The following is a 24,412-nucleotide window of genomic DNA, read 5'->3' on the forward strand; positions in this document are numbered from 1 at the left end:
CATACTTTTTGCAAGGTGCCTTTGTCATTTCTCCTGTTAAGAGAAATCTGTTTTTCCACTCTCTTGAAGGTAATGTTGGCCACATGACTTGCTTTAGCCAATGGGACAGTAGCAAACATAATATAAGCAGAAACATGGTGCTATATGTTGGATATTTGCCCCCTCCAAATCTCATGTTGAAATTTCATCCTGAATGTTGGAGGTGGAGCCTAATGGGAGGTATTTGGGACATGGGAGCAGATTCCTCATGAAGAGATTAATGCCCTCCCTGGGGGAGGGGATGAGTGAGTTCTCACTCTATTAGTTCCCAAGTTGGTTGTTAAAAAGAGCTTGGTACCTCCCTTCTCTCTGGCTTTCTTTCTTGCCATGTGATTTTCACACATGCTGGCTCTGCTTTGCCTTCCACCATGAGTGAAAGTTTCCTGAGGCCCTCACCAGAAGTAAATGCTGGTGCCATGCTCCTTGTATAGCCTGCAGAACTCTGAGTCAAATAAACCTCTTTTCAAAATAAATTTCCCAGCCTCAGATATTTCTTTATAGCAACACTAAATTGACTAAAACACTTGGAAGGTACTTATACATTGGAGCTTGCTCATTTATTGCTTTTGGAGCCTGAAACTGCTATATGAAAAGCTTGGAGGTTGAGAGACTATGCAGAAAAGACCCCAGTTAGCCCATCTGTCACAACTCCAAACATCACAAATGCAGACAGCTCCAACTCACTTGCTGACAACAAATGCATGAGCAAGCCCAACCAAGATAAGCCAAATGTGAAACAAGAACTGAACCACCATATTATGAGCTAAATAAATAGTGGTTGTTTTAAGCCACTAAATTTGGGGGATGTCATTAAGCAATCATGGACAGGTGGAAGTTAATGTTTGCTGTCAATGAATGGTAAAAGGAGCTGAAAGGAGAATCATCAAGTCAAGGTCGTTCCAAACACCCCTCTCTTTAGGATTGCTTGGTTCAGCCCACGAGGCCACTCTGAGCCTTCACATCCCCTCCTTTCAGGCAAGAATACCCGATAACCAGTAGATTCCATGAATCTCCTGATTCACTCAGCCATCACTAACGGCAAAAGGAGAACTGGATCATAAAAGCCTAAAGAATTTGGAGAGCTTCAAGGAAGATATAACACAGATTTGAGTCCAAAATATGTTTTTACAGGAGAATACTGAATAGAATATTTATTGTTAAGCATCTGAGACAGCTTTGTTTCTGGATTATCCCCAGCAGGGATTACAGAAAGCTTATGAGATTTGTATATTAAATCATCACAAACATTTTTTCAGTATGTATAAGGAGATGTATTTCTTAATAGAAAGGAAACCAGTAGGAAATAATAATTAAACATGATCCTTCACTCATGATGTATGGTGGTTCCAATATCCTTCTGCCACTCAAGGTACAATAAGGAGGATGATATTTTCACTAGGGGGTGGGTTTGATTTGACTTACCTCTCGTCCTTGGTTATGTCTCATCTCTCCATCCTCATTGGGCTTTAGTCCCTCCCCTCTTCTAACTCTATTATCTTACTGCTATCTTTTCTAGCCGGGCCTCTATCTAGTTCCCTTAACCCTTTACCTAACCTATTCCTTCTTTTACAATGTTTTAAATTTTTATTATCTTAAAAGACAGGGTCGGCTGGGCATGGTCGCTCACGCCTGTAATCCCAGCACTTTGGGATGCCGAGGCGGGCAGATCATTTGAGGTCTGGAGTTCTAGACCAGCCAGGCCAACATGGTGAAACCCCATCTCTACTAAAAATACAAAAATTAGCCAGGCATAGTGGTGGGTGCCTGTAATCCCAGCTACTCGGGAGCTGAGGCAGGAGAATCGCTTAAACCTGGGAGGCAGAGGTTGCAATGAGCGGCACTCCAGCCTGAGTGACAGAGTGAGACTCTGTATCAAATAAATAAATAAATAAAAGACAGGGTCCTGATCTATCACTCAGGCTGGAGTGCAGTAGCATGATTATTATAGCTCACTGCAACCTCAAATTCCTGGCCTCAAGGGGTCCTCCTGCCTCAGCTTTCCTAGTAGCTAAAACTACAGGGACATGCCACCACACCCAGCTAACTTTTAAAAATTTTTTGTAGAGACTGGGTCTTGCTATGTTGCCTAGGCTGGTCTCAAACTCCTGGCCTCAAGCAATCCTCCTGCTTTGGCCTCCCAAAATTACAGGCATGAGCCACTGCACCCAGCTCTAATTTACTCCTTCTTATTTCCAGATTTTATCTTGAATTTAACTCTTCCAAAAGGCCCAGTCTAGACTAAGTTACTGGTCTGTTTTCCATATTCATTCTTCCTGTATGTACTTTTATCATAACGCCGTCACCTATATTGAGGTGACTGTAGACGTTGGGTAGCTTCAGAGTAGAATCAATATCTTATCCATTGTTGCATGTTTTCTATTAGAAAAACTTTTGACTACACGTGACAAAAACCTGGCTAACACAGCCTTAACAAAGAAGGTTTATTCTCTGCCTGCTCAAAGTAAAAAGCAATCTGGAGGTAGGCAGTTGGTGGCTGTGATTCATACAGTTTAAATTGCAAATAGGAATTCTAGCCCTTTATGCCTTGCTGCTTCAACATCCTGAGGTCATGACTGATTTTATTTCATCTTTATTATTATTAATAAACTCGTAGGTGCAAGATGGCTACTATGCTTCTGGGTACCATGCTTACAATTAAGTCAGGAAATGGAAACACCAGCCAGGTTTACCCGTTTTTTCATGAAAGCAAAAGTTATTCCGGAAGTTGCACAGCAGAGGTCTGTTTAGGTTTCATAATTTAAAATGTGTCTTATGGACTTCCATTACCATGAGAGAGTCTAGAGTAGCAAGTAAAAGCAGAATATTTATGTGTGCTGCGTGTGTTACAGTAAGTAGCTAGTCAGACATGAGCAGAGCAGGAGAGGGCTCCCTGTACACACACACACACACACACACACACACACACACACACCCCGAGAATGTCAGGCGACCATTGGGTGATGGTCAGGCGGTTGTTAACTGTCTCTCTAAAGTAATAATTTGCCATAGCCAGCACCAGGGAAAGGCAGTTTCTCAATAAACATAAACACCTGAAACTGGTGATCAGAAGCTTCCTAAGAAGATCTCAGGAGCTGGGCGAATGGGTTCATGCATGTGCATTAAGAGACAAAATGGTAGAGTTTAACTGGTATATGACCTTCTAGGAATATCTGACCGGTAAGGGAAGAATACCTCAAGCGAGCATGCGTACAGCTCCAGTAAACACACTGCGGATGCTCCACTCCCAAGGGCTTGCAGGCCACTGCACATGTACACAGCCTACCCCACGGAAGAATCAGGGGAGAAGGACCACAAGACTCCGGAAACATGCCAACATATAAAACTTCAAATCAAAAGGTCAAACCGAGGACTTGATCTCTCAGGTCACTCTCTTGGCCCTCTTGCAAGTGTACTTTACTTCCTTTCATTCCTGCTCTAAAGCTTTTTAATAAACTTTACATTGAACTTTAGACAACTCTTGGTCTAAAACTTGCCTCAGTCTCTCCTTCTGCCTTATACCTCCTCAGTCAAATTCTTTCTTCTGAGGAGGCAAGAATTGAAGTTGCTGCAGACCTGTAGGGATTCGCTGCCAATAACACATGCATATTTGTTGAATAACTATATGAAGAAATTGCATTGCAGATAAGGGAAGATAATACCGAACTTCTCCCTTTAAGAGTCCTTGACTCTCACATCATGAACGCTACAGGACAGCAATATTAGGCAGAAGGTTGTCACACCTGACTCACTGGTGGCAACTTTAATAAAATCCAAGGATTCATGCATTAAACTTTTTGCAGGACATTGGGTGAGCCATGTAGGTGGTATAAATTATGGAATCCAGCCATTCTACAGTCTAATGGAGAGGCTATGTATAGAGGTTGAACTGGAAAAGGTCATTTCAACTTTAGAAAAATTTCTTCCAAGGAAAATTCATGTGGGAATTTAAGGAAGTTAATGTCTAGCACCCATTTTTTAACCCATCCAAATTTGGAACCAACAAGGAGGTGGATGCAGACATCAATCAGAATTCAAAGTATAACTTTTATGTCTCAAAAATGCTAAATGCAGGAAAGTGCTTTCTATCTGCTCTCCAATATGGCTTCCTGAGTGGAATTTGTGTATGAATTACAGGTTCTTGGGAAAACACCAGTTGCCCCATGGGGGCCTGTTCCTGAAAAACTTACATAATGAAAGGGATGAGAATGTGAATGATCTTTGCTAGCAGGCTGGTATCACAGAGCAACTTGACACCAGCTTGGAATTGAGCTTCTTCTGAACTCACCTATCAATTGAGTCTTTTCTCCTGTCCTTCAGAGGACTGGGTAAGGGAATGGAAAAAGACCAGAAGTGTTACCCTTTAGAAATCTCTTTAATGGAAACATGAAATCAGGGAAGGGAGACTCCATCCCCAGCAGACAATATGAAAATGCCTTCTTACCTTCTTCTCTAGGTACACTGATAAATTGTTTTCTTAGCACCTGCTGCTAAACTAGAAAGGTTTAAGAGACTTGTATCTTAAGAGATGCCATGGCAACAAGGATAAAGAACCTGTGGCAGATGGGACATGTTTATCCAGAGACAGTGTTTGCTAGTGGCACCTTACAAAGAGTAAATAATGATGATGATGATGATGACAATATTAGTAACAATTCTACTCTGGAAGTTACTCCAGAAGTGAAGAGAGACGGGTTTTATTTTGAGTGAAAAATGGAAAATAGAAACCAGAAGCATTAAAGGATATAAATTAAGATAAAAAATAAACAATGTGAGAGGGATATGATGAAGAAATTATTAGCCATGACAATTTGGTGTTAGCCTCTGTTTAGAACAGTGTTCCTCAAATTGTTCTTTATTACTGCCCCCGTAAAGAGACTTTTTAGATGTTTTCATACTAATCTCCTCCCCACTCCACCCAATTGATAAAATCCTAACACCACGATATCCCGTGTATCTGTTTATGTTACTCTGGTCCTTTGATGGGCCAAAGGCCACTGTAACATCTAAAATCCTGCCCCCCACCCACAACACCACACACACCAAAAACCAATTTTATTTCCTTTGGAAGCAATATTGCCCCTGTTGATTGAGAATGCATGGCTTAAGACAGTAACAAATACTTTATATTCTGCGTCCATTTCTTCAGGCCTTTTGGATTCCTTCAATTCCTCATAAAGAGACCTAAAACTCATGACCCAGGAAGAAACTAAAAATTGTTTTAATAAAATGACCAGGTATTTTTAAAACATTTCACTGCTTGAATTAACATTTTAGCAGCCAGGTAAGGTTTTATGTCTCATAATAGCCCATTCACACACCCTGCCCTAGCAACCAATACTTCTTCATATTATCACCATACAAAACTACACAGTCCATCAGTCAATCAGGCAAGCAGTCTAGCAACTTTTAAAAATCAGTTTAGAGGGGTTTTAAAAGGTAGATTCCAAATTTATCATCCTTTAAAACCAACAGTGCAATTGGTAGAAACTATGGTGGTTTGTCTATGTCAAATCTGTGACACAGGCCCCTAAAATAAGGCATTGTATCAGTTAGCTACTGCTGCATAACAACACATCCCAAAACTCAATACCTTAAAGTAATAAAAACTCATTATTGCTCACATGTCTCCAGGTCAGCTGCATATACTTGTGGTCTTGACTGGGCTCATTCATGCCTCCATATTGTATTTTGAGGAGGCAGCTCTGCAGTTCTTGGCTAGGCTCTCTCATATGTTTGGAGGTTAGCTGGCTAAAGGCCAGTCTAGGAAGCCTTTAGATGTTATAATTGGGCTCCCCTCCATGTGATCTCTCTTCTTCCAGAAAGCTAGCCTGGCCTTGGTAGCATGCAGGTATCAGGGGTCCAAAGAGAGAGTAGACACTACACTAGGTAAACTAAGTAGCTTTTATGATTGTTAGATAAATTAGTAAATCACAAGTAAAATAAACAAACACACAGCACTGATGCCCATAAGTACTGATTTCCTTATGAAAAAGAGAAACCGAGTGGCATAATGGAAAGGGAATTAAAGTAAGGGCCAGAGGCTGGATTTCTTATTCTAACTTTCCTAGGATGTAACTTTAGACGAATAACTCATGCTCTTTCATTCTCCATTTCCCCACCTGTAAAGTGTTATGTCTTTTCTTCCCATCTCCAAAGCTTGTTCTGATGAGCAAATAAGATATATATATATATATATATATATATATATATATATATATTTTTTTTTTTTTTTTTTTTTTTTTTTTTTTTGAGACGGAGTCTCACTCTGCCACCCAGGTTGGAGTGCAGTGGGGCGATCTCAGCTCACTGCAACCTCCGCCTCCTAGGTTCTAGCAATTCTCCTGCCTCAGCCTTTTGAGTAGCTGGGACAACCATGCCCTGCTAATTTTTGTATTTTTAGTAGAGATGGGGTTTCTCCACGTTGGCCAGGCTGGTCTTGAACTCCTGACCTCAGGTGACCCACCTGCCTTGGCTTCCCAAAGTGTTGGGATTGCAGGCATGAGCCACCGCGCCTGGCCTGAGATTTGAAATGGTGAAGCTCCATATAAACGTGACTTATTGTCCCTTCCCCCATGTGTTTGCAATCTCTGAACCATTCCTTTTACTAATTGCTATAATTAATAAGCAGAAATTTTCTGTGTTACTTGAGTAAAAGGATTGGAGAAACTGTTCTTCAAGAAAAATGAGGATACTTAGCTTTAATGTTTGGCTGTGTTGGTAAAAAGCCAAATGACTTTGGGAAACCCCTATGACCTTGGGAAACCCATATGACTTTGAGAAAGCCTGTGACGCTTGACCCTTAAATTCTTTGAAGGGAAAATCACAGTCCCAGATTTTATTATTTCTGAGGTTTCTTCCATCACTCAGATTCTAAATGAACCGAGCTTTTATTGCAACAAGTTAAAATCTACTACGTTTATGTTAGTAGAGTTAAAAAGCAAAGGAGATAGAACTAACTGACCCAGGCATTCTGGTGGATTAGAAGGAATAAGAGAATATTCTTAATACAGTGAACCTTTGGAAATGAGAGGAAAGAGAGAGGAACAGAAAGGGAAACAAGATTTGAAGAGGACAATAAAGAGGAAGAGTACCGAAGAGCTAGAATGAGAGGAATAGGCTTAGATTACGGCATTACCCACAGGTCTTAAACTAAAGTTCTATCAGCTGGAACCCAGAAGGGTGTTGAAAAACCAGCACAGGACTTTTACAAAGTGGAATGCTTTTAGTTGGGGCAAACATATTCCATTTGGCCATAGCTCCCAACACTCAACCCAAATCATGCCTTCGTGTTACCTGCTTGCTTCCTTTTAGGAATCTGATTTTGCAATCCCTGGTTGTTACTGAGCAGTAATTAAAACACAGCTCCTCGCCCCAGCAGCTCCAGTTATATACTGGATGGAAAAATTACCCTATGTCTCTATTTTCTCTAAACTGTAAGCAGTAACATCTGATTTAGGGGGTTTGTGGGAATAATGGGGATTAGCAAGTCTAAAGAGCCTAGCAAAGTGGCTGGCTCATAGGAGGTACTCACTCAATCTTCATTCTTTTCTCCTTTCCTTTCCTTCCTTCCTTCTTTCCTTCCTTCCTTCCTTCTTTCTTTCCTCTCTCTCTCTGTCTCTCGCTCTCTTTCTTTATTTTTGAGACAGAATCTCCCTCTGTTGCCTAGGCTGGAGTACAGTGGCCGGATCTCTGCTCACTGCAAACTCCGCCTCACAGGTTCAAGTGATTCTCTTGTCTCAGCCTCCCAAGTAGCTGGGATTACAGTCATGTGCCACCAGGCCTGGCTAATTTTTGTATTTTTAGTAGAGACAGGTTTTCACCATATTGGCCAGGCTGCTCTCGAACTCCTGACCTCAAGTGATCCACCCACCTCAGCCTCCCAAAGTGTTGGGATTACAGGTGTGAGCCAGGGCACCCGGCCTTCATTCCTTTTTTCTATCTGTGTCTCTTGTTTCTCTCTCTTCCATTCATTTCTCTTCTGCCTATTTTCTTCATTTGTCTGTCCGTTTTCTTTCTCCCAGTCTTTCTCCTCTCTTCTCTCCTGCCTCTGATGCAGGGGCTCACACCTCAGGGACCTCTGAGCTCAGCTCCTACTCCTCAGAAAGGGAAGTACTTCCTCCAAGATTAGAATCAGCTCCTGCCCCATTCCTACTTTTAGGAGAATTTTACTGCAAGATTCATGCCACAGTGACAAGAGGAGAATGAGGGTGTCTCAGAATACCTTCGATTGGATGGCTTATAAACAACAGAAGTTTATTTTTCACAGTTCTGCAGGCTGGGAAGGAAGCTCTCTGGGCCCATTTCACAAGGGCAATAATCCCGTTCATGAGAATTGCACCTTCATGACCCAATCACCTGCTAAAGGCTGCACCTCTTAATAGCATCACCTTAGAGGCTAGGGTTTTCAACATATGAATTTTGGAGAGATGAATATTCAGACAATTGCAGAGGAGGCTTCCTTTTCTGAACGTGGGGCTTCTAGAATCAGTTTCATATCCATGGACGAAAGTTTTATCAGAAAATCAGGATTCCAAGTACCAAAAGTAGAGAACAAAAAGTGATTTGGAAAAAAAAAAAAAGGCCAACAGCTGCAGCTACTTACCTCCCATATCAAAGGAAGTTATTTTAATTACTTTACTCTTTCTTCTTTTAGTTGAAATTGTTTGATACGGCCAATACCGAAATACAAATGGAAAAACACCATGGTTTTGGTTTTTAAATGATGATTTTCTTAAATAATTCTGAACTCAATGCCAGTTGAATTGTTTCATTTATTTCTTGATGGTGCTGCCCTTTATGTAAAGTTAACGGTGTGAAATGCACTAAAGAAATATAACTTGGATTTCTGTTAATAGTTTCTGAAACAATCTAGAAGATGATTGTAACCATTAATGAGATTGCTTTTAATTTTTTATTGTAATGGGTTATTTATTCTCTCTACATGGAATTTTGCTGGGTAATTGATTACGTTAGTTTCATTCCACTTTGCGACTTTGAGATTTTTTTTTTTTTTTTAGACAGTCTTGCTCTGTCTCCGAAGCTGGAATGCAGTGGCACAATCTCGGCTCACTGCAACCTCTACCTCCCAGGTTCAAGTGATTCTCCTGCCTCAGCCTCCCGAGTAGCTGGGATTGCAGGTGCCTGCCACTGTGCCCAGCTAATTTTTGTATTTTTTAGTAGAGATGGGGTTTTGCCGTGTTGGACAGGCTGGTCTCAAACTCCTGACCTCAGGTGATCCACCTGCCTCGGACTCCCAAAGTGCTGGGATTACAGGCGTGAGCCACCATGCCAGGCCTGCGACTGTGAGATTTATGTGTGTTCACAACATTGGAGAACAATTTATGTCTCTGTCATTTCTCTCTTCTCATTTTAGATGCTTGTATGTGCTCTTCTTAAAGAAAAGAAGTTTACCCAAAGTGTTAGGTGCTAAGACGTCTTCCCTAAACTCCACCTGATTGGCCTTCAAACCACAAGCTGACTTTCATGTCTTTAGGGGTTAGAGCCTCTGTTACCCAGAGCTGCAACCTCAGTATAAAAGTCTTCATAGAGTACTAGGAAGGTGAAAAGTGACTTTCCTGACAACTAGGCCATGGTGTTCCTTACTGAACATAAATAATGCTCACAGCTCAAACAAGATGGGATAAGACCACTTGGCACCCAGGAAAAATGATTAAACATGGCCTTCTATTGTTTAACAAGTGACAGATGATTCTTTATGAAATGTACATCCAGCCCTGCTTTAACCTTCCCGCATCCTAGAGAAAATTATTCAGATATCCCAGCTTCTAGACAATGTCCAATCCAGCATGGCCCCTGTTTTATTAAACCCTCCCTAGAGTCATCTGCTACGGGCTAAATGTTTGTGTCCCTTTGAAATTTATATGTTGAATCCTAGCCCCCAAGGAGGTAGTATTAGGAGGTGGGGCCTTTTGGAAGTAATTGGGTCATGAGAGCAAATGCTCATGAATGAGATTAGTGCCGTATAAAAGAGGCCCACGGGAGCTCAGTTACTCTTCCACCATGTGAGGACACAGCCAGAAGGTGCTGGCTATGAGGAACGACCCTCACCAGACACCAAATCCATCAGTGCCTTAATCTTGGTCTTCCCAGCCTCTCTAGTACTGTGAGAAATACATTTCAGTGGTTTATAAGCTACCTAGGCTAAATAGTATTTGGTTATAGCAGCCCAAACAGACTAAGACATCATCCAACATAAACCCATATCCTGTAAGAAGGATTTTCAACCCCATTACCAAAAACCCCTACCAAGAACCCCCCAACTCCTCAGGGAGAGGTTCCTCCTTTGCTGTAGCAAGCTAAATAAATCTCACTTTGGGCCAGGCATGGTGGCTTACACCTGTACTCTCAGCACTTTAGGAGGCCAAAGCAGGAGGATTGCTTGAGCTCAGGAGTTCCAGACCAGCCTGAGCAACATAGTATTATAAGACCCCATCTCTACAGAAAATTTAAAAAGTTAGACAGGCATGGTGACATGCACCTATAGTCCCAGCAACTCAGGAAGCTGAGGCAGGAGGATCACTAGGGCCCAGGAGTTCAAGGCTACAGTAAGTTATGATTGTGCTACTGTACTCCAGCCTGGGCAACAGAGCAAGACCCTGTCCCTAAATAAATTAATAAATCTCATGTTGTCTAACTCAAGGTGTGTTCCTGAAGGTCAGTGAGCTTTTCATAAGTACTTGATTAATGAATTTTCTTTTTTAAAAAATCAACTAATTTTGTGAGCGTCTTCCTTTCCAAACTGCAACTCAACTTCTATGGCACCATTCTCTCCTGATCTTCCTGCTAGTCCCTTATCTTCTCTGCCTCCTTTTTTGTTCCTTTTCCTAAGTCTGCCCATTACAGGGTGGTGTTCCCTAAGATTCCATCCATTTCCTTTTCCTAAGTCACAGTTTTTCATCTATAAAATGGATATAAATGTTTACATATACTGAGGTAGAAAATTGCTAGTTTCCACCAATATTCATTCTTTCTCTCTTCCATAGAAATCAACTAAATTTTTTTAATATTAAAAACTTTACACATATACTAAAAAACAGAAGTTTGTATAATGTCCCCTATGTACGTATCACACAATATTAACCATTATCAATTTGTGACAAATCTGGTTTCATCTGTATCCCTCATCCCAACCTCACCATTATTATTTTGAAGCCAATCCCAGAGACATCAGACATTATATCATTTTATTCATCAATATATTAGTATATTTTTCTAAAAGATAAGTAGTTTTCTCCAATGTATCACACTTAAAAAGTGATAATAATATCATCTAATACTCTATCTGTGTTTGATTTTCTCACAGTGTTTTCTAACTTTGTTTAAATCAAGATCTAAATAAGGTTTATATATTATATTTGGTTGACAAAATCTACACCTTGAATATTTTTGTCCTTGAAATTTTTGTTGAATATACCATTTCTTTTTCTTTTCCTTTTTTCTTTTTTGAGACGGAATCTTGCTCTGTTGCCCAGGCTGGAGTGCAGTGGCGCCATCACTGCAGCTTCTACCTCCTGGGTTCGACCTATTTTCCTGCCTCAGTCTCCCGAGTAGCTGGGACTACAGGTGTAAGTTACCACTCCTGGCTAATTTTTGTATTTTTAGTAGAGACAGGGTTTTACCATATTGGCCAGGCTGGTCTCAAACTCCTGACCCCAGGTGATCCGTCCACCTCGGCCTCCCAAAGTGCTGGGATTACAGGCATGAGCCACTGCTCCCAGCCAATAAACCATTTATTTTGTCCTGTTTTGTTTTCCACCGTCTTGATTTGATAATTAGCATTTCCTAGGTGTTGTTTAACATGTTCCTTCATTCACTGTGTTTTTTCATAAATTGGTAGTTAGATCTACAAGCTTAATAAAAATAAGACATCTTTTAGAAAAATTACTTCAAAATGGTGGTGTCTACTTTAATTGGAAGCACATATGTTCTGCTTTTTTTATGATGTCAGCAGGTATTGCAGATCAGTACCTAGATCAATCAATCTATCTCTCAGTCATTTTTAGGGATTGCAAAATGGAAATAATTCTGATTCTTTTATTTCTTCTTCATTTGTTAGTAAGAATATGTTAGCAAGAATACATTTAAAGAGAGAAAATGTGAATATTTTTAAGCCAGTGCTATTTTTGGTCTCAGTCACATGTGGCTGAAACCATGTTCTAATACAAGGATTGTTACAAGTATTAATTAAAATAACACAGGTAGCATGCCTAGTAAAGGAGGAACAAAACTCATCTGACACAATGGTTTCCTTTAGTGCCTATCAGCTGACAATTCCCAAATCTTAATCATCAACCTAAACCTTTCCAGACCCATGTATCCAATTCCTTAGTAACATCTCTACCTCAGAAACAAAGTGTCCATATCTGAACTTTCTCCATTCTTCTTCCTTTAATTGTATCTAAGGGGAATAATCACCATCAATTTAGTTGCCTAACACAGCAACTTAAAACCATCTTATAGGCTTTCAACTCTTTTGCCTTCCACGTCCATTTCGTTTCCATGTCTCATTATTCTGTTTCCTAAAAGGACCATGAATCTGTCCTCTCTACCTGTTCTAAGTCTTCACTTTCTTAATCACTGCTTTAGTTCAGACCTGTGGCATTGCCCTTTTTGACTCCTGCAATAAACACTTCCAGTCTCACCTTTATCATGTGAAAGCACTTCTTGTCTTTGTTGGCATGACTGTTTCCCCATTAGACTAGAAGACATTTGAGGATAGTACATTTGTTTTTCTTTATATACCTAGTGCTTAGCAGAGTCACTGGTAAATAGCAGTTACTGAATAATTAATAAGAATCTGAAACACCTACAAGCAGGTAACAGGGCTCTATGTGTGTTCATGTAATTCAGGGGTGTCCAATCTTTTCGCTTCCCTAGGCCACATTAGAAGAAGAATTGTCTTAGGCCACACTTAAAATACACTAACACTAATAATAGCCAATGAGCTAAAAAAAAAAAAAAAAAAAAAAAAGTCACCAAAAAATCTCATAATGTTTTAAGGAAGTTTACAAATTCGTGTTGGGCTTCATTCAAAGCTGTCCTGGGCCACATGCAACTCATGGACCGTGGGTTGGACAAGTTTGACTTAATTCATCTTCAATATACCCCTATGTGGTAAGTACTATTACCCTCTCTTTACAGAGGAGGAAATTGAGGCATTAAGTGGTTACATAATTAACAAATTTATTCAACTAGGAAGGGACAGAATTAAGAATAGATCCCAGATATTCACTAATTGATGAAAGAAATAAGAAAGGGTGAATGAATTGATAAACAGAGATTATTCTCTATTTTATGAATATCTAGTAAGCCTCTCATCTGGGCTCATTTGCAAAACACACTCTACCACGATGCCAGAGAGATATCTAGAAAAATCCATTGGACCCCAAAACATGTGCTTTATCTTTTTACTAATGCCAGAGATTTCACCATCAGAATCCATTGCCCTCTCTTGAAGTTTTGCTCTCCTAAGTTACCAATGCACTTTGGAAGACAAATACTTTTGGTTACTCACTGTCATGTATTCTTTAGTGTGGATGAATGAGGTTAGGATGGGTGGAGTTGGGATGGGAAGGATCATGAGAGCTGTGGTCTTCTAAGTTGGGTGGTGATATCTCATGTTGAATTGTAACTTCCACAATTCCCACGTGTCATGGGAGGAATGTGGTGGGAGGTGATTGAATTATGGGGATGGGTCTTTCCTGCACTGTTCTTGTGTTAGTGAATGAGTCTCACGAGATCTGATGGTTTTAAAAATGGGAGTTTCTCTGCACAAGCTCTCTCTTTGCCTGCTGTCATCCATGTAAAACGTTACTTGCCCTTCCTTGCCTTCCACCATGATTGTGAGGCCTCCCTCAGCCACGTGGAACTGTAAGTCCACTAAACCTCTTTCTTTTGTAAATTGCTCAATCTCAGGTATGTCTTTATCAGCAGCATGAAAACAGACTAATATAGTTAGAGAAGAAGAAACACTAGCAACAACAGAATCTGACTTCCCCTATGTCTGGATTCTTCATTAGTTTTTATTGCTGAATGTTTATGGGCTTTTATGTTTGTTTTTATTTTTTTTAATAGAAAGGCTTGGGTCGCCAGAACTGGAAATTAAAAGTGGTAACATGGAAATCTACTGCATCATTAAACTCACTATAAAGATGGAGGAAATCTCACAGCACCAGAATTTATGAGATCAGGCAGAGCCTGGCTACCCACCAGCAACTTTTCATCCACATGCCTGGGTGATAAATTACACTATCATTTTCAGGGACCATTTGCTATAGAAGAGCAAATTAACCCAGTAATTTTAAAATTATATCTGAGGCTTCATGAAGATGCATCCAGTCTGGTTATGTTTTAGTCCTAAGGCCCTGGCTTCCGGATTCTTCTCTGATCATACTAACTTCAGTTGCTGTTTGATTTAGGAGTACCATTATTTTTATAGGCTTGAAGCCTGTTATAGTGGAAAGCTAGCAAAGGTGAAGGTTTTAATTACCTCTCAATTTTCTCATGACTTTGAGTTCTACCTGTCACTACTGAGTTTCCTTAAACTAAGTTGACTCTGAAACCTGTATGTAATTTAAGAGTTTGAGATATTTGATTTTATTAGCTAAGTTGCATTTATGTTCACTTGAATGAGAAATTACTTCTTCTTTTATGATTGAATGCTTTATGCTATTAATTGATGACTATTGATAATGTAGTATTTGAATCAATACTATATGATTTTTAAAATTAATGTATTTTTACATATGAAAATGCCAAAATATTCCCTGACTCCTCAGCTTAGTTGGACATTGTTCTGTTGTGTTTAGAAAAGGAAAGCAAATTTCCTCTGCTGTTCTTTTTCTTTATCCTTCCAAAGTCACTCACTCACTCATCCACCCATTCCTTCATTGGCTAAATACTCACTAGGCATCAAATATGTCCCAGACATTTTATTAGGGGATAGAGATAAACTGGTGGGCAAGGGTGGCCCTGTCCCAACTTCACATTTGAGTGGGTTTTACAGAAAAGGCAACAGACAGTTGCAGAACAAGCCTATGTAGGTAAGTACAGAGTGATCTGGACAATTCAATAATGCCATGTAATCCAGCCTAAGCTCAGTGGGTGCTACCAGCTCTCTTTCTCTCCTTTCCCCTTCTACTCTCCTCTCCTGTCTTCTGCTCTCCTCTCCCCTACTCCACATGGCTTTCTTCCCTCTCTGTGTGTCAGCATCATTTATCTTTGGCGAGACATGCTTCTTCACTATGGTTATGCACTGACCCCTATGCATATTCTCCCAGCATGGAAACCCTGGCAGAAAACTCCTTTTTCCTCTGTGTATATATGAATTCCAGGAAAGATTCTAATGGGACTTTCTTAAATGAATCCCTGTGACCAGTGCAATAGGACACTATTTTTGGCCTGGCCTGAGCTATATTATTTTCTGTGTGAGGATAGGTAAGGTAACATGATTGTCCATTCCAACAAACCACCTAGAATGAGGACCATCCATCACAAATCTCATCAGCATCCTTTACTCCCCTTCTGAGCACTTATCATAATTTGTAAAAATATTATTAAATTTTTGTTATCTGTTAAATGTGAGTTTCTCTAGACACTAATGTCCATAAGAATAGGGACTGTGGAAAATATTGTGATACTGATCCACCCAGAAGATAATATCCTTATTCTGCTTGCATCCAATTTGTATACCTCTGTATCCCTACTGCCTGGCACATAGTAGGCCTTAAAACATATTTGTTGAGTGAATGACTAATGGGTACTATTGACTCACTACACTCCCTTGAAATGGTCCTCTTTATCTTTAAATTTCCTCTTTTAATTCCACTGGAAACTTCATATCTTTTTGAACACAGGTAGTTAGAGTTCAGTAGCAAAGAGAATGGGATTTCATCATGAATTCAGGCAGATAAGAGTTTAAATCCAAGTTCTGTCACTTCCTACCTGAAAGTCAGCTTACTTCACTGTCCTATGAAGATGTCTGCTTTGCATTGCTAATTTGATAATTAACTGAGATAGTATGCAGCGTGCTTATGATTGTGCCTATAGTGGTTTTACAACATGCCTGCAAATTCTTTGTCGTTCTATCACTCGATAGAGTATAATTCTCCTCCCTGAGGATGCACTGGCCTCAGTGACTCTGTTCTCATTAACAGAATGTGGCAGAAGTGACACTGCATGACTTTCAAGTCTCTCTCAGGGCACATGCTTTTGGAGTTCTGGGCTACCATATAAGAAACCTGGCTACCTGAAGCTGCCATTCTAGAGAGATCACATAGATATAGAGCCCCCGCTGCTCCAGCCCACAGCTGCTTGTGTCTTCCTAGCCCAGGCACCAGGCATGAAAGTGAAGAAGTTTCCAAGATGACCCAACTCTGTCCTGTGCCTAATTACACAGCCACCATCAAGCTGCAAGTGCAGGAGAAGCTGCAACCAAGAGCCTGCAATAGAGCCCATTTGACTTTCAGAACCATGAGAGGTAATGATAATAAACGGTTGTTGTTTTGTGACACTAAGGTCAAATTGGTTTGATATAGAGCTATTTGTAAATAATCATATAATGAGTTACATGGTAGATGGTCAGTAAATGGTAATTTTAAAGCATAAACTTTAAACCACAAACTACCATCTCAGAGTACAGGATATATCACATATCAAACAAGCAAATGAGGTAAATGATGTTAGGACTAGCTGTCACTTGTAATAATCTCAACTGCTGTAAATAAACTAGAACTGACTTAGTACGCTGCATATTTGATTTAAAAAATAATGTGTGAGACAATGTAGCCCAGTGGTTAAAGTCATCAGTTTTGGAGACAGACCACTTAGTTTCAAAATTTAGTTGGTTATTTCCCAAGCACAAGATATCCGACAAGTTTCTTGTCCTCTGTAATATTGTTTTTACATAAAACAAAGATTTTATAATAAGCATAAATGGAATAATTCATGTAAACTTAGCCCACTGGTTAGAAAACAGTGCCTGATAAATGATAGTGATTATTATTTCGGGAATCTGCACCCAAGCAAATGAAAGCTACTGGGCCAAATGGTGATGGACTTCCAAACCGTGAGATACAGGCAGTAAGGAGCCATTGGATTAATTCAGAAAGCCTGACACAGAGACAACAGTCCACACATAAAATGCATGCTTGACAGAATAGCCTGCAGATGCCATCTGAAGATGCCTAAATTATCCTATGGTAATAATTAACATTCTGTAGCATGTATTCATTATGCTTTTTATTAGATAATATTGTTGTTGCCCAGGCTGGAAATCTCATTGTGCCACATTCTTCTGGTAGTAAATTCTCTCCCTACACTTCATAAACTCTTTGAGAATTACATTAAAATTTTTATTTTCCTGGAACAAAATGTATGCCCATGGTAAAATTCTTTCACTTAAATTAGTGAAATCAGAGCAGTAGCACATTAATTTTTTAGGATTCTGTACTGCAAGCACAGATTATTAAGCCTTATCTACTCAAGTCAGGTTAAAATTTTAAGTAGCATTCTGTTATGTGTTGTTCATAAGTTTTCTTATCCATTTATGGTGGAAGAGAGGAGCATAGACATATTAATGCTGCAACTGCTGGATGTTCATTCAAGGTTTTGCCCCTGGGACTATATACAGATAATTGGTAAGGTTAGAGCTTCATATCTCTAAGTGGAATCAATTTTTAAGTGATTTCTAAAAAAAAAAATCAATGTTCAAGGTTTGCCTTTTCTTTCTTTTTGGCTGAAGATCTGTTCTGCTGGTACAGACAAAAATAATACTACTATTGAAAACTGACAAAACAGATGAACAAAGGAGGTTATTTAACAAAGGGAAGCCCCAGAAACTTCCCTCCTGTTCTCTCCAAGTCTTTCTGTGGCTTAAAGAAATAACCCTCCATCCCGGTTTTGCTGTCTTTTTCTTTTTCCTTGGTATCAAATGAGAACAATGGTTTCTTCAAAGTGAGTAAACACTGATGCACTGGGGGTGAAAGCTTTAGAAAGGTGGATGTTTCTGCAATTATTTTGTGGACAATATGCATAGATACATGCCTGTTCCTTACTTCAGGAACAATATTTTGTCTGTGAAAGGTTATAGGAGAGTGGTCGTTTTATATTCATGTGTTTCAGGAGACAGTTTTTTGATTGCTTGTCAATGGGTAATATGTAAGCAATGAATAAAATAAAAGCTTAAAATCAAAGCTATAGAGGTGTCTAAGTTTTTCAGGAAAGGTATACATAGGGAAATTATAAAGATGAATTTTTTAAATCATGGGGGTTTATTTTGTCCTTTTTTAAAAATTTATTTTTTATTTCCTTATGTTTTTGGGGGAACAGGTGGTGTTTGGTTATGAATAAGCTCTTTAGTGGTGATTTCTGAGATTTTGGCACACCAAAAAGAAGGATATTTGTGGCAATTGAACCATCTCAGTCTTCCTCATATAAATATTAAGCCAAAGAGCGTGCAGAGGAATGTCTTACCCATAAGTAACGGGTAAGGAATGTCTTACCCGTAAGTAACGGGTAAGGAATGTCTTACCCGTAAGTAACGGGTAAGGAATGTCTTACCCGTAAGTAACGGGTAAGGAATGTCTTACCCGTAAGTAACGGGTAAGGAATGTCTTACCCATAAGGAATGTCCTCCCTGAGAATGGGCTGGCCTCAGTGACTCTGTTCTCATGAATAGAATGTGGCAGAAGTGACACTGCATTGACATATGCATTGAGTAGATACCACCTGTGTGCAAAATACTCTTGTTACTTTATCAGTCTAATAATAACAGGCCTCACTCTCACAATTCTGAACTCAGACGATACATGTATTTGGTTTGAGGATTTGGCACATGGAATGCCTTCTTTCATCATAGCCCGCAGTACTCTGGCACAGGAAAATGAAAGTGGAACTCATGTCAAGTTTGAATCTCAAATTATGTCAAAGCATGAGATTATTTTCAGTGCAAAGAGGATTGCAAGGGAGGGCTTACATTTTATGGTTGTGGAAAATTAAGAAAAAATACCTTTGGAAGAGAGAAAGTGGAAATATTATCATATCTTTATTTGACTTCAGCGTTTGTATTTTTCATCCCAATTGATAGATTAAAATGGGCAAGAAAATAAATGTATATATTTAGAGAACTGGTTTGTCAAAATATAGCCAAATATCATATTAGTCACTGGGTTATTTTACAAATATTAATAAAATAATAATATTAAAATAACAAACTTAGGCAAACTTACTATCTGCCAGGCACTGTTCAAATTGCTGCATACACATGAATTAATTAAATCCTCTACTAATGAGAAAACAAGTAATGGAGAGTTTAAGCAAATTTTCCAATGTCTCTCAGAGCTGTGGTTTGAACCCCAGCATTCTGGCTCCAGAGTCTGTTAACCACTACATGTGTATGGCCGAAGTTTTAATTGTAAATCTATGGAAAAGATGAGTCAAATGTTATGAACTGCCACATTCAGTGGCATTATGGACTTTTTTGGATTATGGATCTTTTTTGATGGTTGGACATACTAACCAGAGCATAAAAAGTTCTGAAAATACAGGCATTCACTCATTTGACAATTAAATCCTTCTTCAACAACCGTACTCAGCCCTAAGGACATCACAGCGAACAAGACTTCCTTCCAATTCTTAAAGGGATTCAGTCTCCCAAGGAGACAGGAAAGCTGGGAATTTAAATACAGAGTTATAAGTGTTAAGATGGGGAGGCATCATGGGCATACAAAAAAGAAGCTACTGATTCAGACTTTTTGGTGGAAGGAAATCACAGAAGCTTTCTTGAAGGTGGTGACTTCCAATCAGAGATCCTGGTAAAATAAGACTTTAACCTGTTGAAGCAAAACTAAGGGGTTGCAGGTTTTGGAGAAGTGAAAGAGTCCAGATAAAGAAAGCAGCATACGAATGAGGCACTTCTCTTCCAATTAAGAAATTTTAAAACCACCTTGAGTATATGTGCCTATTATTATAGTAGTTTATAATTAATAATAATTAATACTTTAAATTGGATTTAATAAAATTAGCAGCTATTATTTTCTCATTTTGGAGGAATATGGGAATGGTAGATTATAAAATGACTGTACCTTTTTCTCCTCTTTATTTTTATTTTTATTTTTCATTTTTTTGAGACAGATTCTCACTTTGTCACCCAGGCTGGAGTGAAGTGGCATGATCTCGGCTCACTGCAATGTCTGCCTCCCAAGTTCAAGCAGTTCTCCTGCCTCAGCCTCCCAAGAGGCTGGGATTACAGGTGCCCACAAACTCACCTGGCTAGTTTTTGTATTTGTACTAAAGACAGGGTTTCACCATGTTGGCCAAGCTGGTCTCGAACTCCTGACATCAAGTGATCCACCCGCCTCAGCCTCTCAAAGTGCTGGGATCACAGGCATGAGCCACTGCACCTGGCTCCTCCTTATTTTTAGAACATAGCACTTTAAGATGTGTAATTCATTTAGGAATATGTATATGTGTGTGTGTTATACCCACGAGAGAGGTATTCAAAATCTTTGGGAATTTTGACACTGCATCAACCCATAAGGCCAAAACCCCGGTACTATATAAAAATGTATACATATTTTCCCCTACAAAGCTATTCTGCCCCAACATCACTCATATAAATATTATTTTTTACATCATTATGAAACGAACATCCATCATGTCTCTATGTATCCTCATATAAAAAGTACGGTTTGCTCATCTCTGAAAGGTTGTATAACCACTAAAAAAAAAAAAAAAAAAAAATTCCAGTAGTGTGTTTTTCATTTGTTTCAGTTACATAAGTAGGTGTCCTATTTTGCAATAAACAAAAGACCACCATTGATAGTAAAACCGCAGAGAACATTTTGTCAATGTTTCAGGAATGCTTTTTGAAGCAACCCGTGTCTTTCTTTTCTGTTTCAAGAAGATCTGTATCAAAGAGAACTAAAATACATTGAAACCATGCTAGTCATTAGAGCTGGCATCTCTCTGTATTAGGTTAGTGGTATCAAGGTACTTACACACCCCAAAAGCTGTATTTAGTAAGTGTAAAAGTACAGGCTCTTCCATTCAGACAGGGTAAGTGTTCCTTTATCCTGGAAGCAGTCTACCCTGAATTAACATGTGTCTTAACATAATGTTATTTTTTTTGATGCTGGGGTTTAAAGGAGACACATGAACTTCCCGAAGCCACCAAGACATCATCCAGTTTTGTTTATTTTTTTACTCTTTGATAATTTAAACAAAACACCAAGCAGTGCTGCTTCTGAATAATACTCACAGAATAATGTATTTTAATGTACCCTCTGTATTTCTTCACTCTAAAGGACATTTTAGACCTTTTGTTTTAGCATTATCACCCAGCTACAGATCTGGCAGAGCAACATGGTGTGCAATTTTGTGTCAGTCTACATAATTCATCAAAAATAAACAAGAAAAATTTAAGAAAGCAAAAGAAAATTATAACTAGTAATGAGTCAGTATATAACATAGGCTGAATTACATTATGGTTTGTACAAATATTAAAGTCGTGGTTTCATATTTTTTTTAATTTTTGTATCTACTCAAAAATCAATTGCAAACTAGAAGCTGACTATGGCTTATATAACTGGCTAAAAGCACAAAGATATGAAGGGAAAATGGGAAACCAAAATTGACATTATGGAAATATTGTTAGAACAATATAGAAAGAAAGTGTTTTGAAGAGAGATACAGTTATGTTATATAACACGGAAAGGTGCCCTGAAATGTTAACATGACTGTTTCCATTTTCTGTGAAGATTTCTATCTCCAAGTCTCAAGTACATCATAACGGGTACAACTAGATCCTATTACAGAAGAGCCTTGTGTCAGTGACTTCAGGGTTATCTACATGACATTGTTCCTGGTTTAACTGAATATAATAGTGCCGCATTTATTCAGCATCACTAGATAACCTTTAAATAATGAAATCCTCTTCCTGTAAGCTACAAAACTTTTTTTTTTCTTTTTTAATCAGGTTACTCTACCACTTAAAGATTAAGACCCCACAGTACTTGGGAGTACAAAAGCCAAACTCCTTGAATAGCCTGCAATGACTTCCTCACAGCATTTCTAGCATCTTCTCTGTCTTACTTCAAAAATAAATACCCCAGCCATGCAATTGTTTCACGACCCTCTGCTTACTCAAATCTGCCCTAGCTCACCCCCTTAACCAAATCAAAATGATCCTAAGACTTCCCAGCCTGTTCAGTTCCTCTCTTTATTTGTTTTCCCCATCTCTTCCCTTGTCATCAGTTTCACTCTTCGCTTCCTCCAGGACAATGGAAACAAAATTTAAGCATGCATCAGAATCACCTGAGAGGCTTGTTGAACCACAGGTGGCTGGATCACACCCCCACATTTCTATTTCACTAGGTCAGGGGTAGACCCAATCTTTGCATTTCTAGCAAGTCCTCAGCGCATGCTGATGCCCCTGGTCCCAAGATTATATTTTGAGAACTCCAGGAGATCACTTCTCTCCTTTTAATTGCTCTTTCAAATTTCCAGAAGGCTTTCAAACCAGATAACTAATCTTATTAGACTTGAACACACAGCTAAAAATAAATGTCAACTAAGAGAGAGTCTAAGGAGATTTCCTCTAAGACAAGTGGGTTTTGGTTTGTGGTCTTTGTGACATCTATTTTGGTTTCTCAGAGATCTTTTGCATAACACCCTCAGTGCTAGCCTGTGTCCTGGGTGGTTCAAGCTACAGAATCATTGATCTCTAGATGACTGAGTTGTTATTCTACCATGAGCTATAGTTGTTGTGAATTCTATCACCTTCAAATTTTTGCACAGTTATTACAACCAAGCAGAACTCACCAATAGAACATCTTTGAGCTAGTGTTCTCAAACTTTCACATGCATAAGAATCTCCTAGGAGATCTTGTTGCAAATTCTAATTCAGCCAGTCTGGGTTGGGGTCCACAGGATTCTGCAATTTTTGTTTTTTTTTTTTTTTTTTTTTTTTTTGAGACAGAGTCTCATTCTGTCACCCAGGCTGGAGTGCAGTGGCGCGATCTTGGTTCACCACAACCTTAGCCTCCCAGGTTCAAACAATTCTCCCTGCCTCAGCCTCCTGAGTAGCTGGGATTACAGGCACGCACCATCACTCCTAGCTAATTTTTATATTTTTAGCAGAGACGGGGTTTCACTATGTTGGCCAGGCATGCCTCAATCTTCTGACCGCAAGTGATCCACCCAACTCGGCCTCCCGAAGTGCTGGGATTACAGGCATAAGCCATGCAGCCAAGATTCTGCATTTCTAATGAGCTCCCAGGTGATGCTGATGCTACTGGTCCATGAACCATACTTTGAAGGAAAAAAGGTATTAGGTTGTCTTTGGAGAACTCCACCCAAATAATTTTTGACTTAGTTAAAAAACAGAGCATAATGAAGAAACTCAGTAGACACTCAAAACAATGGACACTTCTGCAGGTTAAAATCATCTTTTATCAAATCCTTATAATTACCATGTCTGTTACTCACTCATGTTGTAGTCATAGGTAGTATTTATCCACAAATTCAGCCTTGCAGCAATCTGTCATATTCAGGTGAGTGCCAAACACCAGCAAGCATCTCTTTGAGGGACAACAGACAGTTGTCAATGGTCTTCTACAGGCTCACTACATGTTGTGTTTGTACACCTCAAGGGAATCTGTTTGATAGCACCAAAAATAGCAGGGCTTTTTTTTTTCTCCCAAGATAAGACAGTATACTATGTACTACTCACTCTGGGATCAGGAGACCATTGTCTTGGGTTTTCTAGAAGCAGAGCCTGAACCAAGGATGTGTGTGCACATAATTTATTAAGGAGGTACTTTCAGAAGACCTATGGGAGAGAGAAGGAAGTAGAATACAGAATTGGAAGGAACCAAGCAAGGGTGAGGCCTCAAGAATGGTAGCCTCAACCTGATCGGTGTGGGGGTGCTCTGGAGCACAAATTGCATAGCAAAGTTGTCTGGTACTGGGTCAAAGAGACCAGGCTTTTGTGCCCTCTTACTTATTAGTCATGGCCACTTGGTCATGGGAGAGTTAACCTGCCAGGCATCTCCAGACCAGGTGACTCCCATCAGTCAAGGGCAATTCTCCAGGGAAGGGTGCAACTGTGAGCCATTAGCTGCAGCTCTCGTGGCAGCTGAAGGATGAGGGTGCAGGACAGTAAACAGGATACGAGTGGAGAACCAACAGTGCCAATTGGGAGTGAAAATGGATACACCAGTGGACACAGATTGCTTAAAATGAGGGCTCCTCTTCATGGGCAGATAAACAAACCCTTTCCATAGGGGGCCTTTAGGAGGGATATGGGAATTACGGGCTAGCATGGATACAGAGAGGCCACGTGAGAGAAGCAAAC

This window comes from Pan troglodytes, chromosome 21, assembly GCF_028858775.2.
Source record: "Pan troglodytes isolate AG18354 chromosome 21, NHGRI_mPanTro3-v2.0_pri, whole genome shotgun sequence".
NCBI classification, from domain to species: Eukaryota; Metazoa; Chordata; class Mammalia; order Primates; family Hominidae; genus Pan; species Pan troglodytes.